The sequence below is a fragment of the Phragmites australis genome, chromosome 4 (assembly GCF_958298935.1).
Source record: "Phragmites australis chromosome 4, lpPhrAust1.1, whole genome shotgun sequence".
NCBI lineage: Eukaryota > Viridiplantae > Streptophyta > Magnoliopsida > Poales > Poaceae > Phragmites > Phragmites australis.
This window is the reverse complement of record NC_084924.1, coordinates 46,744,423-46,764,373: the sequence shown is the minus strand read 5'-3', so window position 1 is coordinate 46,764,373 and position 19,951 is coordinate 46,744,423.

Here is a 19,951-nt window from a genome sequence, read left to right as displayed (position 1 = left end):
CTCCTTGTTCACTAAAGAAGAGCACATGTAATGATGAGCATGAGTGAAATGCAATAATGCGTGCTACAATATGCAAATGATGAATTACCATAAAATATGCCATATAAAGTATGGAAACACTATTCCTAGCTAGAACAAGTCATAAGGAGACTAGCAAAATTGGTTTCGCTAATTTTGGACTTATAGAGAATTAATGGTGAATTAATGAAGCCTCAACCTAATTAATTAATCTTAGAAATTTAATTAACTATTTAATGTTTGGGAACATTTTAATAGGTAGAGTAGGTTATTATGAAACCAAAAAAATTGGTTTCATAATTTTGGAGCTCGTATGAATTAATTATGAATTTTACAAATTATCAGCACAAAGGGAAAAGTCTGACGAACAGCAAATCCAGATTATCCAGGTTGGGTCGGACACTCTGGGTTCCGGAGTCTCCATGTGACCCTCCAGGCGGGGTTCCTCTGTCATCTTCGACTGGGACTACCCGGATACTCTGGGTTGATCCGGATACTCCAGGTAGCGGATACTCTGGGTGATCCTTCGGGAGGGGGTTCTTTTTTATTTTCGGCTGGGGTCGCCCGGATACCCCGGGTGGCTCCAGAACAGCCATTTTGAGGGTAAGAAATTGGCCAGTTTGATTTGGGAGCCTCTCCAAGTCAAAGGGAAATATGTTTGGGATAGTTCATAGGGTCTAGAACTCACTCATTAAACTAGCAACTCGATTCCTAACTCAAAACTCATCCAAATCCTTTAATTCACCACAAAGCTCAAGAACACCATAACTTCATAACCTAAGCTCCAAACTCAAAATCGACCAACCAAATCATGTATTCTTGCCATGGAAAACCTAAGGGAGTTACCCAATATGGTTGTGGAGTTGGGTGATCGTCGGGTGATAGAGGAAATGGAGGAAATCGCCTGGGAGACGAAGAAATCCGGTGTTCCTCATGTTTTAACCCTAAACATCAAAAGACAACAAAATTGGAGGGATGGATAGCTTACGAGCTCAGGATCGCATAGATACCACATGCATACCTTAATCTTACTCCTAGAGAGAGAAATCTAAGGAGAGAGAGAGCTTGAGGGAGAGTGAGAGTGAGTGAGCTGCAGCAGCTGTGCTGCTCAAGTGAGGGCATGGGGAGTGAGGGAGGAGAGGGAGGGAGCAGGTGGTGCTGCTCTATTTGGTGGTTGGGATGGTGGGGCCACTTGTGGGGCCCACGTGTTGGAGAAAAGGGGTATTTTCAATACGATTTCTATTCTTTTCTCTCTAAATTTCTTTCTCTTATCCAAATGATTTTAAATGAATTACTTTATAGTTATAAAACAAAATTAAACATAATTCTTAAGAAGCATATTTATGCTTAATTATGTAATTACGGATTTTAGAACGTGACAATATGTCTCTCATAGGTATGTTAGCACTTTTGAGCACTGCTTCTACGCAACCAAGTGAATTTCATATCCCACTTAATAGTACATCATCCTAAACTTAATTTCGAAGGATAAAATAATTTAAATCTATAAGATCCATGTGTCGCTTTCCTTTTTCCCTTTTAGAGGCTCACCATGTGTCAAATTCTCACATGATTAAATTACACCTGTCCATATTTTATAAATCTCATTAGTGCTTTAATTGTTGTGTCATTATCATCAAAACCCACTTAGGGGGTCTAGAAGCACTTTCAATCTCTCTTTTTGGTATTTGATGATAACCCAATTAAAGTTTACAAAAGATATATATAGTTAAAACTTTTGAATCCTCATGATATAGAGAACTCCCCCTAAAAATATGTATTTTAATAAACTTCAAAAATTTTGGCCTTAAATGCCAATTGCATATAATGGTGTGGAGACTCCCCTTATATTATAGCATATGTGGGGTGTAACAATAGCAGGTGTGTATGATCATAAATAAACGTGATGCGCATGACATTATAAGCACAACAATAACCTGAATTTCTGTCCAAGTGCGGATCCTCCGAAGAAATGTGCGGACACTCCGCACATGACAGATTCTAATCTAAAACACTCATCACAGCTGTCAGGACCCCGATCCCGGGTTCCCCTGTGCCTCCTGTATCAGTCCCTGGATCAAGTAGCTGATACGCACAGAATTCAACAGAATGATATCAAATACATACTTCGAATACAAATAAGTAAAATAAATACCTGAAAAGAGAAAAGATGGTCTGATGGACAAGAATCCACAGCAGACCAGCCAGGCAGAAGAGCCTACAGCGCAGCGGAGCGAAACGACGATGCAACCCAATGCCACAGGCAACTCGGGTGCGGACGCGACCTTAGACTTCTTCTCTTCGAATTCATCTGGGTTGAGGTTGATCTCCAACTCAACAATCTGAAAGCAACAAGATTGAGTACGGAAGGTACTCAACAAGTCCTATACTACTTCAAAGGGGTTGATAGATGCATAATGAATATTTCAAGGATAAGGCTTTACGGCATAGTTTTAAGCGTAAAGCAGGTTTTATGCAGGTATCCAGTTATATTCTCCATTGTTAACCTTTTTGAAATAAATGTAACAAAGCTTTTGAAAACAAAGGCAGACATCTTCTGTTGGTACTGAGTATCACCTCAAGTCCCCAACGTATTAGAAGGTGACCTGGTAACAAGTTGTATCTGGGGGTTTTCAGTCCTGGGAGGGGCTATACCTCACTCCGCAGTCACATCTGGTGTACCTCTAGTACCACACAGCTTCTGGCGGATCGAGCCAGGAACCACATCACACGGACATCTAGTCCACACACTCACACATCAAGATGCACGCACCCGGAGTCTATTCAAGTGAGGTCAATGCTTTGCATGTCCATGACCGTGGACACGGCTATTCGAATAGGTTTACACTCTGCAGAGGTTGTACAGCTTTACCCATACGATATGCTCAGCCTCCAACCGTTGCAAGCGGAGGAGCGAATCATACCGAGACTCTCCAAACACCTTTCCTGCCGGGCTTTTCCACGAGACACGCCAAGTTCCAGAGCTGCATGTTCCGAAGGCCAGCCTCCATTTTTAAGCCTAAGCCGGTCCCTGAACCTCCAAACAGCGGGACAGATAGACCCCTGGCTGCTCGTTGCTCTCAGCCTCCTGGTATGATGCCCAACTCAGTCTAGTGAAGGAAAATCAAGTCCTGCCCATACAGGACGCATGGTTGCACGGGGTGACTAAGCATGACGGCGCAAGACTCGGTCCTTAAGCGGCCGGGCTAGGCATCTTCATGGGCAATGAATACCATCATGTAACTCAAGCCCCCATGAGCATCCTCCCCGGAGGATCACTCTACCTGCCCGCGCCAAAACAGTTTTCACCCATTTTTACACATCACCTTCCATGTCCCACATGACATCAAGGATTTCTCGACCATCACGGAATTCACAACCATCAAGGAATCATGGTATATGAGTTATTGTTGATAATAGCAAATTGGTCTCTAAGAGAAGTGTTTTAAAAGCAATATCTCCGAGGAGACGTATTTTAAAAGCGACATCTCAGAGGAGATGTATTCAATCCTAAGCATGCTAGATATCAAGACGTCGTCCATCGTTAATATATTTAACAACAGGTATTCCTAGGGTGATATGTATTCTGGATGATGACATGTATGGCATGGCAGTGTTGATAGGGTTAACTACTACAAGTAGTTTGAAGGAAATGCAATATATAGCACATGCGATAATAAGTCCGATTTTAGTTGATCATGTATATTATTCGAAAACATAGGTTCAATATGATCAAGGAAATAGGACTTGCCTTCTTGAAGGGTCACTTCACGATTGGTCTTGTATCTTGAGTTTCCCGGGATTCTTCTTCATCGTTGGACCTTGCCTTCAGTTCCTTCCTCGCGTTCTTGCTTAGAACCTTGACTTCGAGTCTACGCAGATTAACGACAAAAAGCACACAACGACTAAGCAATTGAACACCAGAACAAAACCAAATGAAATATCAAAGCGGAAGAAGAACGACGAAGAAAACGACGAAAGCTAAACCTAGCGAAAGACGATCGATAACTCTAAGCAACACGAAGCTAGTACACAGAGAATAACGGGATAATCTAGCGAAGCTAGGCTAAGCTATTAACCTAGTTGTTTTATCAACTTAAGAGAAAACCTGAACAAATCACGATTAACTAGGTAAACTCTTATTAGATTAACTGTCGAAGGACGACAGCTAGAGATTCTACGTGTAGATGAGTGCACGTATATCGACATAACATATGTGTAATACTTACGTTTATATGTATACGAGTATGTATACATATATACATAAGTATAACTCTAGACGATTATTAGTGCTTAAGTGTGGAGATTAAATACGTTAATCTATAGCACTAAACATGGTTAATCGGCAACTAATCTTAATTACTTAGTGTTGTTTAATTGCCACACTAATTAAGTTATATTTTATTGCTATCATAAAAGCATACAAGCAATTAATTAATTAGGTTAATCTATCCTTTGAATCTAATTAATTAATTATCAAAAGGTTATTCAATTAATTAATTACCAATGTTAAATTATTCTATCACATTCTAATGACTAATATCTATTTATCTATTATTTACACGGGTTAATTGATTACCTTAATTGAGCTAAGATTAATTGTAAGCCATCACATGAAATATCACATGAAATAACAATACATTGCAACATTGATTAAAAGATTAACCTAAAACCTACCCCTTTAACTCATATGATGATTAACCTACACTTAAGCGAGATTAATATAAGCAACTTAAATATGATTATATCTCAAACACATTTATGGAATTATCTAAACTCGACTTTATTTATTAAAGAAGAAAATCTAAATCTAGATTAAACACGACGACACGAATTAAATACCGGATGAGAAAATAAACGAACTCCAAAATTTACAAGATTTGGCATGGAGGTAGATTATGATTTTATAGGAACATTGGCGAAAGAATCGCTGAAATCGGAGTTGAAACGGATGAATTACGGACGTAGGAAGATTTACCGAAAAGGATAATTCCTGGAAAAAGAGAGGGAGCACTATTTCGTGGACTGGGTCTATGGATCTGTGAACCGTGGTCGGCCTTGAGGGTGGTTCACCGTAGACCGGATTTGTGGACTTGGTCTGTGGCTTTTGGTGGACCGGAGGTGGCTCATGTGGCTAGTCCACCATGGACCGAACGTGTGGACCGGGGAGATTGCCCGGCCACTGGGGCCCACGTGTCGGCGTGAGAGAGGTGGGAGGGGGGAAGGATAAGGCACGGCCGGCTCCGGCTGGGGATTTTTCCCGTGCGTGCGGCGTAGAGGAAAGAAAGGGAGAGAAGAGAGAGTGGCGCCGGGGAGAAAAGAGACGGCAGCGCCGGAGCTGGGAGCCGGAGAGAGAGAAGGAGGCCGGAGATGTGAGGGCGGAACTCGCCGGAGGGAGAGAAGATCGGCGGCGGAGCTGGCCGGCAGAGGAGGGGCGGAGCTTCCCGGCGGTGGAGAGGGAGAGGGAAGGGAGGACAGGCACCGGCCGGGCGAAGCAGGCGGCGCCGGAGAGAGGGCCGACGGGGTTCTCGGCCGGGGAAGCGGGCAGCGCCGGAGGGAGAAGGGGAGCGGAGGGAGGCGGTGACCGGCGGGGACGGCGCGGCGGCCAGGCGGCACGGCGCACGCAGGCGGCGGCTGTGCGCAGCGCGGCACAGAGGGCGGCGGCGCGCGTGCGGCAGCGGCCAGGACGGCTTGACGCGGCGTGGGCCGAGCGGCGGCTATGCTTGCACGACGATGGCGCGCACAACGGGGAGGGGTGGCCGGCTACGCGGTGGACTGGGCGGTCGGGCTGCGCGGCGCGACGGCGCGGGTCGGAGGCGGCACGACGCGGCGCGACCAGGAGTGTGGCGCGCACGGCGGCTGCGCTGGGCGGCGGTGCCGAACAGAGGAGGGCAGGGAAAGGAGAGGGGCTCACCGGCACGGGCGGCGCACGCAGGAGGAGGTCACGGCGGCGGAGAGGAACAACGAAGGCCGGCATGGGACGACGAGCACGTGGGAACTGCAACATGGCGCGAAGAGGAGAGAACGGCGCCGGAGGAGCTCGTGGGCGGCTGTGCTTGTGCTGTGATGTGTATGCCTGCGTGTGTGTATGCTTGCAGGAAGAGGAGAAGCAACGGAGAGCTGCTGCTGTTGTGTTGTGTAGGCTGGAGTGTATGTATGTAGTTGTTCGGTGTGGAGGATGGCTTGCAGGTGAAGGCAAGAGGGAGGAGAGCAAATGGCTGTTGCCATCCAGACGAAAAGATCAGTGAGGGCATGGGGCATGGTGGTGAAAAGATCAGAGGAAGAGAGAGAGCACAGAGGGAGGGGATGGGCATGAGAAGAACAGAGAGAGAGGGAAAGATCTGAGAGAGGGAGAGATGGTGAAAGATATTTGTGTATTTGAATTGCAAAAGATGTATTAGAATTTGTAAATGAAATGTGTGATAATTCAAATGGATGTATTTGAATTGTATTTGTATTTGCAAGGAATCAATTGAATAGTTTGAATTGGTAATAGGATTTAGGAATATTCAAATTGAGATTGAGTGATTCAATTTGAATGCAATTGAATAGAATTGAGTTGAAATTGCGAATGATTGAACTTGGCATGAATTGAATATAACACGAATTATTCGAATTGCATGCGGGTATGAAATCGATAATGATTGATGAATCCGGATTTGAGATTGATTAAAAAAAAGAGTAATCGAATTTGGATTTGAAATGGAGTTTGGCATAATTCAAATAAAGGTATTTGAATTAGGAGAAAGATTCATACTTGAAGCTTCGGGATTTGAGGAATGTTTGAATTTAGGAGAATTGAATTCAATAGATTTCGAAAAAATTGAATCAAGATTGGGATTCAAACTTTAGAGACATTCAAATTCGAGTTGACCAAAGCTACTTGGGGATAATTCAATGGAATAATTGAGTTATAGATTTTAGCTGGATTGGAAGCTCGATCTTTACGAATTGATTTGGATTAGGAAATTACCGAGAAGAACTAGAATAGATTCGTACTGAGAAGCATTCAACACTCGAATCGCCACACAAAGAATCATAAGAACAATAAACCAAAATGCATATGCTCAATTTATGCAACGATTAATTTAGAAATTAACTTAGTGATCTTTGGAATACTTAGCCAGAATAATATATTTGAATATGTACATACAAGTATATACATCAAATATATATAACCTTGATTTTATACTGGTTTAATAATTAGAAAAAGTTTTAATTTAGAGCGAATTTTGGCTATATTTTTATATGCTAAAATTCAGGGTGTTACAACTCTACCCCACTTAAAGTGAATCTCGACCCCGAGATTCGGAGGGTTTTAAGAAGGGATTAGAGAATTACTATCTTCTATCGGATCTTCTTCTTGATCAACTGTTACTTCAACATTTACGTTGAAAACTTCGTGATACTTGTCGAACGTAACTATTATCTCTTTTGGCTAGACAATTTATCATATCCAATATATTTCAATATAACGCTAACCTAGGTTATCTTTCATTTCTGAACTACTCTGTCATTAGTAAACTTATTTTATCAAATCGTACCATTTCTTATAGGTTTTCACTGAATATTGTCATAACTCCAAGTGATTCCAGTGTTTCCAATCTCATGACTTTATTCCGAGTATATCCGCTTAATCAACTATGCTTGATATCTAATAATCAATTTTTGTCCAGTGATAAATCATGGGGTCATCCAACTTTAGGTGTTATTCCCTTCAAAATATCAATATTATCATATATAATCTTACTGATAACTTTGATTATCTATGGGTTGTCTCGTATTCACTGAAATTCTATCGATGATTTTCTTTTTATCCATTAGATATATCAATAACTCTTGGGTTCTAATTTCATAATCTCTACCAATCAACGGTGGTTCACTAGTCCTTGTATGGTAATCATACTTGATTCCAACACATACTTGTGTATGTATTCTTAAATGATAACTTTCTGAGTCAAAGTGGGGCTACCCCACTTAAAGTGGTTCTGACTACGGATGTCTCACAGAGTATGCGACTCTATAGTCATTTGTCCATTCATGGATTGTCACTTTGTCTTCTATTGAGTTTTGGTTGCAGTTCTCACTAAACTGATGTTGCTCCAAAACATAGTTTAAGCCTTTAAAATTTCTCAGTCCAAGACTGTTGATTAATTTCTTCGTTCCTTTATGATACAACATAGGTAGATTCCTTTATGGTTATCCAATAGGGTCTTCTGGCTATCGGGTCGTTCATCCAGTTTTATCCAGGAGTAATTCCGGTTATGGTCATCTCCATACTATAAGTACTTTATTTTAGGAGAAAACTTGCAAACTTCTGTAAGTTTTGGTGTTAGTCTATTAATGTCAAGATTTTTCTTCAATCTTTTATGAGGTTACCGAGGTAAACTTCCAATTTTCAGAGGTTGTATCGCCTTACTGAAGGTAAAATGCTTAATTCCAAGATTATAACTTGTCATTTCTTTCCAGTGCCGTAGGGTTGGCTAAAGATACTACCCCACTTTAATGGATTCCGACATAATGGTTTTCCAAAAGATATCTCTGATACTTGTTCCGAATACACGGATCTCAAAAGACTTTCATAGCTATCGGAGTTTCCATGATAGGAGATACTCTCCGAAAGGTGAACAAAAGAACAACTCCAAGGTAAAGCTAAACAATATCCCAAGTTGAACTAGCGGGAGTATCCATTGGGACTGATATCCATCGATTTCTGGATTTTCGATTATGGGAATCCTTTCCAAGGGTCTACATGATTTTCAACAGCCGTTCCGATTGTTGATGTAATACTTTGATGATGTAGACTGACGTAACAATTAGTTACTTATAGGGACAATTCCTTGTAAAATGTCCTGGTTACTGGCAATTTTACAAATCTTCTGGGTGCTTTTGATGTTTGTACTGAGTCACTACTGGACTACTTGCTATGAATTGCTCGAGTTGCTTATATAAGAAGTAGATCTCATTGGGGTTTGGTGTCTTCAAAGTTCCTTTCTATCACAAGTTTTCACACTATCTTGGTTGCGGAAAACTGGATTTGCTTGATTTGAGGTGGATCATGGGGCTTTATTCTGCATAGAATGTTGATCTTCTAACTTTCATCTCTTGTAACTAGCCTTCTGACGTTGACTGAGTCTAGATTTTTTTCTTCTTGGTGTTTCAATGGTCTTGGTCAACATTCCCTATATCAAGAGCTTGACTGATGTTACTAAGTTCTTGAGCAATAATTTGCTTCAGTTGGATTTGGTTAGCCATTATTGCGAGAAGATCTCCAGCAATAGGTGCTAGTGACATGCGATGTTCATTCCTGTTATCTGGATTTTCTCGTTCCTTATTCAATTTATGTCCTTTAGAGACTTTCTGTATTTCTAGATTGCTTTCGTTGTCTTGAGTGTCTTTTTCACTTGGTTTGATATTGTCGTCTGTCTGATTGTTGTTGTCGGGTACAGACTTTGTGGATGGGCTACTTATAGCTTTTAGTTCTGTGGCTTGGGTTTTAAGCTCTAGGTGTTGATCATCTTCGCTTGATTTCTCTGATGATATATCTGATAGCTTCTTGTTCTTCGGGGATAAGGTAGCAAGCATAAGATGAGTTCAGATTCAATTTTTATAAATGTGTAACAAAAGCACACAACCAAGAAAACACGCAACGAACATCCAATAAGAACCAACACTACAACGCGAACACTCACAATTAATTTTTTGTTACTACAATACGATACAGAATAGGGTTTAGGTTTCATGCTTAACACAACTCCTTGTGTAAGCCTTAATCTTGTCAGTGTTCTCCACGTTAAGTTTTGAGAATAGGTGAGTAAAGAGGAATCAACAAGTTTCGCAACAGAGTGCCAAGGTAAGGTAAGATCAATAAGATGTAAATAAAGCAAGAAAAGTTTTCCTTTCAATATTTTGTATAAAACTAAAGTATAAGTAACGTCCATGCTAAGGTTACGACCTACAGCCAAGTACGGCTCTGATACCATGCCTGTCAGGACCCCGATCCCGGGTTCCCCTGTGCCTCCTGTATCAGTCCCTGGATCAAGTAGCTGAGACGCACAGAATTCAACAGAATGATATCAAATACATACTTCGAATACAAATAAGTAAAATAAATACCTGAAAAGAGAAAAGATGGTCTGATGGACAAGAATCCACAGCAGACCAGCCAGGCAGAAGAGCCTACAGCGCAGCGGAGCGAAACGACGATGCAACCCAATGCCACAGGCAACTCGGGTGCGGACGCGACCTTAGACTTCTTCTCTTCGAATTCATCTGGGTTGAGGTTGATCTCCAACTCAACAATCTGAAAGCAACAAGACTGAGTACGGAAGGTACTCAACAAGTCCTATACTACTTCAAAGGGGTTGATAGATGCATAATGAATATTTCAAGGATAAGGCTTTACGGCATAGTTTTAAGCGTAAAGCAGGTTTTATGCAGGTATCCAGTTATATTCTCCATTGTTAACCTTTTTGAAATAAATGTAACAAAGCTTTTGAAAACAAAGGCAGATATCTTCTGTTGGTACTGAGTATCACCTCAAGTCCCCAACGTATTAGAAGGTGACCTGGTAACAAGTTGTATCTGGGGGTTTTCAGTCCTGGGAGGGGCTATACCTCACTCCGCAGTCCCTTTTATCACATCTGGTGTACCTCTAGTACCACACAGCTTCTGGCGGATCGAGCCAGGAACCACATCACACGGACATCTAGTCCACACACTCACACATCAAGATGCACGCACCCGGAGTCTATTCAAGTGAGGTCAATGCTTTGCATGTCCATGACCGTGGACACGGCTATTCGAATAGGTTTACACTCTGCAGAGGTTGTACAGCTTTACCCATACGATATGCTCAGCCTCCAACCGTTGCAAGCGGAGGAGCGAATCATACCGAGACTCTCCAAACACCTTTCCTGCCGGGCTTTTCCACGAGACACGCCAAGTTCCAGAGCTGCATGTTCCGAAGGCCAGCCTCCATTTTTAAGCCTAAGCCGGTCCCTGAACCTCCAAACAGCGGGACAGATAGACCCCTGGCTGCTCGTTGCTCTCAGCCTCCTGGTATGATGCCCAACTCAGTCTAGTGAAGGAAAATCAAGTCCTGCCCATACAGGACGCATGGTTGCACGGGGTGACTAAGCATGACGGCGCAAGACTCGGTCCTTAAGCGGCCGGGCTAGGCATCTTCATGGGCAATGAATACCATCATGTAACTCAAGCCCCCATGAGCATCCTCCCCGGAGGATCACTCTACCTGCCCGCGCCAAAACAGTTTTCACCCATTTTTACACATCACCTTCCATGTCCCACATGACATCAAGGATTTCTCGACCATCACGGAATTCACAACCATCAAGGAATCATGGTATATGAGTTATTGTTGATAATAGCAAATTGGTCTCTAAGAGAAGTGTTTTAAAAGCAATATCTCCGAGGAGACGTATTTTAAAAGCGACATCTCAGAGGAGATGTATTCAATCCTAAGCATGCTAGATATCAAGACGTCGTCCATCGTTAATATATTTAACAACAGGTATTCCTAGGGTGATATGTATTCTGGATGATGACATGTATGGCATGGCAGTGTTGATAGGGTTAACTACTACAAGTAGTTTGAAGGAAATGCAATATATAGCACATGCGATAATAAGTCCGATTTTAGTTGATCATGTATATTATTCGAAAACATAGGTTCAATATGATCAAGGAAATAGGACTTGCCTTCTTGAAGGGTCACTTCACGATTGGTCTTGTATCTTGAGTTTCCCGGGATTCTTCTTCATCGTTGGACCTTGCCTTCAGTTCCTTCCTCGCGTTCTTGCTTAGAACCTTGACTTCGAGTCTACGCAGATTAACGACAAAAAGCACACAACGACTAAGCAATTGAACACCAGAACAAAACCAAATGAAATATCAAAGCGGAAGAAGAACGACGAAGAAAACGACGAAAGCTAAACCTAGCGAAAGACGATCGATAACTCTAAGCAACACGAAGCTAGTACACAGAGAATAACGGGATAATCTAGCGAAGCTAGGCTAAGCTATTAACCTAGTTGTTTTATCAACTTAAGAGAAAACCTGAACAAATCACGATTAACTAGGTAAACTCTTATTAGATTAACTGTCGAAGGACGACAGCTAGAGATTCTACGTGTAGATGAGTGCACGTATATCGACATAACATATGTGTAATACTTACGTTTATATGTATACGAGTATGTATACATATATACATAAGTATAACTCTAGACGATTATTAGTGCTTAAGTGTGGAGATTAAATACGTTAATCTATAGCACTAAACATGGTTAATCGGCAACTAATCTTAATTACTTAGTGTTGTTTAATTGCCACACTAATTAAGTTATATTTTATTGCTATCATAAAAGCATACAAGCAATTAATTAATTAGGTTAATCTATCCTTTGAATCTAATTAATTAATTATCAAAAGGTTATTCAATTAATTAATTACCAATGTTAAATTATTCTATCACATTCTAATGACTAATATCTATTTATCTATTATTTACACGGGTTAATTGATTACCTTAATTGAGCTAAGATTAATTGTAAGCCATCACATGAAATATCACATGAAATAACAATACATTGCAACATTGATTAAAAGATTAACCTAAAACCTACCCCTTTAACTCATATGATGATTAACCTACACTTAAGCGAGATTAATATAAGCAACTTAAATATGATTATATCTCAAACACATTTATGGAATTATCTAAACTCGACTTTATTTATTAAAGAAGAAAATCTAAATCTAGATTAAACACGACGACACGAATTAAATACCGGATGAGAAAATAAACGAACTCCAAAATTTACAAGATTTGGCATGGAGGTAGATTATGATTTTATAGGAACATTGGCGAAAGAATCGCTGAAATCGGAGTTGAAACGGATGAATTACGGACGTAGGAAGATTTACCGAAAAGGATAATTCCTGGAAAAAGAGAGGGAGCACTATTTCGTGGACTGGGTCTATGGATCTGTGAACCGTGGTCGGCCTTGAGGGTGGTTCACCGTAGACCGGATTTGTGGACTTGGTCTGTGGCTTTTGGTGGACCGGAGGTGGCTCATGTGGCTAGTCCACCATGGACCGAACGTGTGGACCGGGGAGATTGCCCGGCCACTGGGGCCCACGTGTCGGCGTGAGAGAGGTGGGAGGGGGGAAGGATAAGGCACGGCCGGCTCCGGCTGGGGATTTTTCCCGTGCGTGCGGCGTAGAGGAAAGAAAGGGAGAGAAGAGAGAGTGGCGCCGGGGAGAAAAGAGACGGCAGCGCCGGAGCTGGGAGCCGGAGAGAGAGAAGGAGGCCGGAGATGTGAGGGCGGAACTCGCCGGAGGGAGAGAAGATCGGCGGCGGAGCTGGCCGGCGGAGGAGGGGCGGAGCTTCCCGGCGGTGGAGAGGGAGAGGGAAGGGAGGACAGGCACCGGCCGGGCGAAGCAGGCGGCGCCGGAGAGAGGGCCGACGGGGTTCTCGGCCGGGGAAGCGGGCAGCGCCGGAGGGAGAAGGGGAGCGGAGGGAGGCGGTGACCGGCGGGGACGGCGCGGCGGCCAGGCGGCACGGCGCACGCAGGCGGCGGCTGTGCGCAGCGCGGCACAGAGGGCGGCGGCGCGCGTGCGGCAGCGGCCAGGACGGCTTGACGCGGCGTGGGCCGAGCGGCGGCTATGCTTGCACGACGATGGCGCGCACAACGGGGAGGGGTGGCCGGCTACGCGGTGGACTGGGCGGTCGGGCTGCGCGGCGCGACGGCGCGGGTCGGAGGCGGCACGACGCGGCGCGACCAGGAGTGTGGCGCGCACGGCGGCTGCGCTGGGCGGCGGTGCCGAACAGAGGAGGGCAGGGAAAGGAGAGGGGCTCACCGGCACGGGCGGCGCACGCAGGAGGAGGTCACGGCGGCGGAGAGGAACAACGAAGGCCGGCATGGGACGACGAGCACGTGGGAACTGCAACATGGCGCGAAGAGGAGAGAACGGCGCCGGAGGAGCTCGTGGGCGGCTGTGCTTGTGCTGTGATGTGTATGCCTGCGTGTGTGTATGCTTGCAGGAAGAGGAGAAGCAACGGAGAGCTGCTGCTGTTGTGTTGTGTAGGCTGGAGTGTATGTATGTAGTTGTTCGGTGTGGAGGATGGCTTGCAGGTGAAGGCAAGAGGGAGGAGAGCAAATGGCTGTTGCCATCCAGACGAAAAGATCAGTGAGGGCATGGGGCATGGTGGTGAAAAGATCAGAGGAAGAGAGAGAGCACAGAGGGAGGGGATGGGCATGAGAAGAACAGAGAGAGAGGGAAAGATCTGAGAGAGGGAGAGATGGTGAAAGATATTTGTGTATTTGAATTGCAAAAGATGTATTAGAATTTGTAAATGAAATGTGTGATAATTCAAATGGATGTATTTGAATTGTATTTGTATTTGCAAGGAATCAATTGAATAGTTTGAATTGGTAATAGGATTTAGGAATATTCAAATTGAGATTGAGTGATTCAATTTGAATGCAATTGAATAGAATTGAGTTGAAATTGCGAATGATTGAACTTGGCATGAATTGAATATAACACGAATTATTCGAATTGCATGCGGGTATGAAATCGATAATGATTGATGAATCCGGATTTGAGATTGATTAAAAAAAAGAGTAATCGAATTTGGATTTGAAATGGAGTTTGGCATAATTCAAATAAAGGTATTTGAATTAGGAGAAAGATTCATACTTGAAGCTTCGGGATTTGAGGAATGTTTGAATTTAGGAGAATTGAATTCAATAGATTTCGAAAAAATTGAATCAAGATTGGGATTCAAACTTTAGAGACATTCAAATTCGAGTTGACCAAAGCTACTTGGGGATAATTCAATGGAATAATTGAGTTATAGATTTTAGCTGGATTGGAAGCTCGATCTTTACGAATTGATTTGGATTAGGAAATTACCGAGAAGAACTAGAATAGATTCGTACTGAGAAGCATTCAACACTCGAATCGCCACACAAAGAATCATAAGAACAATAAACCAAAATGCATATGCTCAATTTATGCAACGATTAATTTAGAAATTAACTTAGTGATCTTTGGAATACTTAGCCAGAATAATATATTTGAATATGTACATACAAGTATATACATCAAATATATATAACCTTGATTTTATACTGGTTTAATAATTAGAAAAAGTTTTAATTTAGAGCGAATTTTGGCTATATTTTTATATGCTAAAATTCAGGGTGTTACAACTCTACCCCACTTAAAGTGAATCTCGACCCCGAGATTCGGAGGGTTTTAAGAAGGGATTAGAGAATTACTATCTTCTATCGGATCTTCTTCTTGATCAACTGTTACTTCAACATTTACGTTGAAAACTTCGTGATACTTGTCGAACGTAACTATTATCTCTTTTGGCTAGACAATTTATCATATCCAATATATTTCAATATAACGCTAACCTAGGTTATCTTTCATTTCTGAACTACTCTGTCATTAGTAAACTTATTTTATCAAATCGTACCATTTCTTATAGGTTTTCACTGAATATTGTCATAACTCCAAGTGATTCCAGTGTTTCCAATCTCATGACTTTATTCCGAGTATATCCGCTTAATCAACTATGCTTGATATCTAATAATCAATTTTTGTCCAGTGATAAATCATGGGGTCATCCAACTTTAGGTGTTATTCCCTTCAAAATATCAATATTATCATATATAATCTTACTGATAACTTTGATTATCTATGGGTTGTCTCGTATTCACTGAAATTCTATCGATGATTTTCTTTTTATCCATTAGATATATCAATAACTCTTGGGTTCTAATTTCATAATCTCTACCAATCAACGGTGGTTCACTAGTCCTTGTATGGTAATCATACTTGATTCCAACACATACTTGTGTATGTATTCTTAAATGATAACTTTCTGAGTCAAAGTGGGGCTACCCCACTTAAAGTGGTTCTGACTACGGATGTCTCACAGAGTATGCGACTCTATAGTCATTTGTCCATTCATGGATTGTCACTTTGTCTTCTATTGAGTTTTGGTTGCAGTTCTCACTAAACTGATGTTGCTCCAAAACATAGTTTAAGCCTTTAAAATTTCTCAGTCCAAGACTGTTGATTAATTTCTTCGTTCCTTTATGATACAACATAGGTAGATTCCTTTATGGTTATCCAATAGGGTCTTCTGGCTATCGGGTCGTTCATCCAGTTTTATCCAGGAGTAATTCCGGTTATGGTCATCTCCATACTATAAGTACTTTATTTTAGGAGAAAACTTGCAAACTTCTGTAAGTTTTGGTGTTAGTCTATTAATGTCAAGATTTTTCTTCAATCTTTTATGAGGTTACCGAGGTAAACTTCCAATTTTCAGAGGTTGTATCGCCTTACTGAAGGTAAAATGCTTAATTCCAAGATTATAACTTGTCATTTCTTTCCAGTGCCGTAGGGTTGGCTAAAGATACTACCCCACTTTAATGGATTCCGACATAATGGTTTTCCAAAAGATATCTCTGATACTTGTTCCGAATACACGGATCTCAAAAGACTTTCATAGCTATCGGAGTTTCCATGATAGGAGATACTCTCCGAAAGGTGAACAAAAGAACAACTCCAAGGTAAAGCTAAACAATATCCCAAGTTGAACTAGCGGGAGTATCCATTGGGACTGATATCCATCGATTTCTGGATTTTCGATTATGGGAATCCTTTCCAAGGGTCTACATGATTTTCAACAGCCGTTCCGATTGTTGATGTAATACTTTGATGATGTAGACTGACGTAACAATTAGTTACTTATAGGGACAATTCCTTGTAAAATGTCCTGGTTACTGGCAATTTTACAAATCTTCTGGGTGCTTTTGATGTTTGTACTGAGTCACTACTGGACTACTTGCTATGAATTGCTCGAGTTGCTTATATAAGAAGTAGATCTCATTGGGGTTTGGTGTCTTCAAAGTTCCTTTCTATCACAAGTTTTCACACTATCTTGGTTGCGGAAAACTGGATTTGCTTGATTTGAGGTGGATCATGGGGCTTTATTCTGCATAGAATGTTGATCTTCTAACTTTCATCTCTTGTAACTAGCCTTCTGACGTTGACTGAGTCTAGATTTTTTTCTTCTTGGTGTTTCAATGGTCTTGGTCAACATTCCCTATATCAAGAGCTTGACTGATGTTACTAAGTTCTTGAGCAATAATTTGCTTCAGTTGGATTTGGTTAGCCATTATTGCGAGAAGATCTCCAGCAATAGGTGCTAGTGACATGCGATGTTCATTCCTGTTATCTGGATTTTCTCGTTCCTTATTCAATTTATGTCCTTTAGAGACTTTCTGTATTTCTAGATTGCTTTCGTTGTCTTGAGTGTCTTTTTCACTTGGTTTGATATTGTCGTCTGTCTGATTGTTGTTGTCGGGTACAGACTTTGTGGATGGGCTACTTATAGCTTTTAGTTCTGTGGCTTGGGTTTTAAGCTCTAGGTGTTGATCATCTTCGCTTGATTTCTCTGATGATATATCTGATAGCTTCTTGTTCTTCGGGGATAAGGTAGCAAGCATAAGATGAGTTCAGATTCAATTTTTATAAATGTGTAACAAAAGCACACAACCAAGAAAACACGCAACGAACATCCAATAAGAACCAACACTACAACGCGAACACTCACAATTAATTTTTTGTTACTACAATACGATACAGAATAGGGTTTAGGTTTCATGCTTAACACAACTCCTTGTGTAAGCCTTAATCTTGTCAGTGTTCTCCACGTTAAGTTTTGAGAATAGGTGAGTAAAGAGGAATCAACAAGTTTCGCAACAGAGTGCCAAGGTAAGGTAAGATCAATAAGATGTAAATAAAGCAAGAAAAGTTTTCCTTTCAATATTTTGTATAAAACTAAAGTATAAGTAACGTCCATGCTAAGGTTACGACCTACAGCCAAGTACGGCTCTGATACCATGCCTGTCAGGACCCCGATCCCGGGTTCCCCTGTGCCTCCTGTATCAGTCCCTGGATCAAGTAGCTGAGACGCACAGAATTCAACAGAATGATATCAAATACATACTTCGAATACAAATAAGTAAAATAAATACCTGAAAAGAGAAAAGATGGTCTGATGGACAAGAATCCACAGCAGACCAGCCAGGCAGAAGAGCCTACAGCGCAGCGGAGCGAAACGACGATGCAACCCAATGCCACAGGCAACTCGGGTGCGGACGCGACCTTAGACTTCTTCTCTTCGAATTCATCTGGGTTGAGGTTGATCTCCAACTCAACAATCTGAAAGCAACAAGACTGAGTACGGAAGGTACTCAACAAGTCCTATACTACTTCAAAGGGGTTGATAGATGCATAATGAATATTTCAAGGATAAGGCTTTACGGCATAGTTTTAAGCGTAAAGCAGGTTTTATGCAGGTATCCAGTTATATTCTCCATTGTTAACCTTTTTGAAATAAATGTAACAAAGCTTTTGAAAACAAAGGCAGATATCTTCTGTTGGTACTGAGTATCACCTCAAGTCCCCAACGTATTAGAAGGTGACCTGGTAACAAGTTGTATCTGGGGGTTTTCAGTCCTGGGAGGGGCTATACCTCACTCCGCAGTCCCTTTTATCACATCTGGTGTACCTCTAGTACCACACAGCTTCTGGCGGATCGAGCCAGGAACCACATCACACGGACATCTAGTCCACACACTCACACATCAAGATGCACGCACCCGGAGTCTATTCAAGTGAGGTCAATGCTTTGCATGTCCATGACCGTGGACACGGCTATTCGAATAGGTTTACACTCTGCAGAGGTTGTACAGCTTTACCCATACGATATGCTCAGCCTCCAACCGTTGCAAGCGGAGGAGCGAATCATACCGAGACTCTCCAAACACCTTTCCTGCCGGGCTTTTCCACGAGACACGCCAAGTTCCAGAGCTGCATGTTCCGAAGGCCAGCCTCCATTTTTAAGCCTAAGCCGGTCCCTGAACCTCCAAACAGCGGGACAGATAGACCCCTGGCTGCTCGTTGCTCTCAGCCTCCTGGTATGATGCCCAACTCAGTCTAGTGAAGGAAAATCAAGTCCTGCCCATACAGGACGCATGGTTGCACGGGGTGACTAAGCATGACGGCGCAAGACTCGGTCCTTAAGCGGCCGGGCTAGGCATCTTCATGGGCAATGAATACCATCATGTAACTCAAGCCCCCATGAGCATCCTCCCCGGAGGATCACTCTACCTGCCCGCGCCAAAACAGTTTTCACCCATTTTTACACATCACCTTCCATGTCCCACATGACATCAAGGATTTCTCGACCATCACGGAATTCACAACCATCAAGGAATCATGGTATATGAGTTATTGTTGATAATAGCAAATTGGTCTCTAAGAGAAGTGTTTTAAAAGCAATATCTCCGAGGAGACGTATTTTAAAAGCGACATCTCAGAGGAGATGTATTCAATCCTAAGCATGCTAGATATCAAGACGTCGTCCATCGTTAATATATTTAACAACAGGTATTCCTAGGGTGATATGTATTCTGGATGATGACATGTATGGCATGGCAGTGTTGATAGGGTTAACTACTACAAGTAGTTTGAAGGAAATGCAATATATAGCACATGCGATAATAAGTCCGATTTTAGTTGATCATGTATATTATTCGAAAACATAGGTTCAATATGATCAAGGAAATAGGACTTGCCTTCTTGAAGGGTCACTTCACGATTGGTCTTGTATCTTGAGTTTCCCGGGATTCTTCTTCATCGTTGGACCTTGCCTTCAGTTCCTTCCTCGCGTTCTTGCTTAGAACCTTGACTTCGAGTCTACGCAGATTAACGACAAAAAGCACACAACGACTAAGCAATTGAACACCAGAACAAAACCAAATGAAATATCAAAGCGGAAGAAGAACGACGAAGAAAACGACGAAAGCTAAACCTAGCG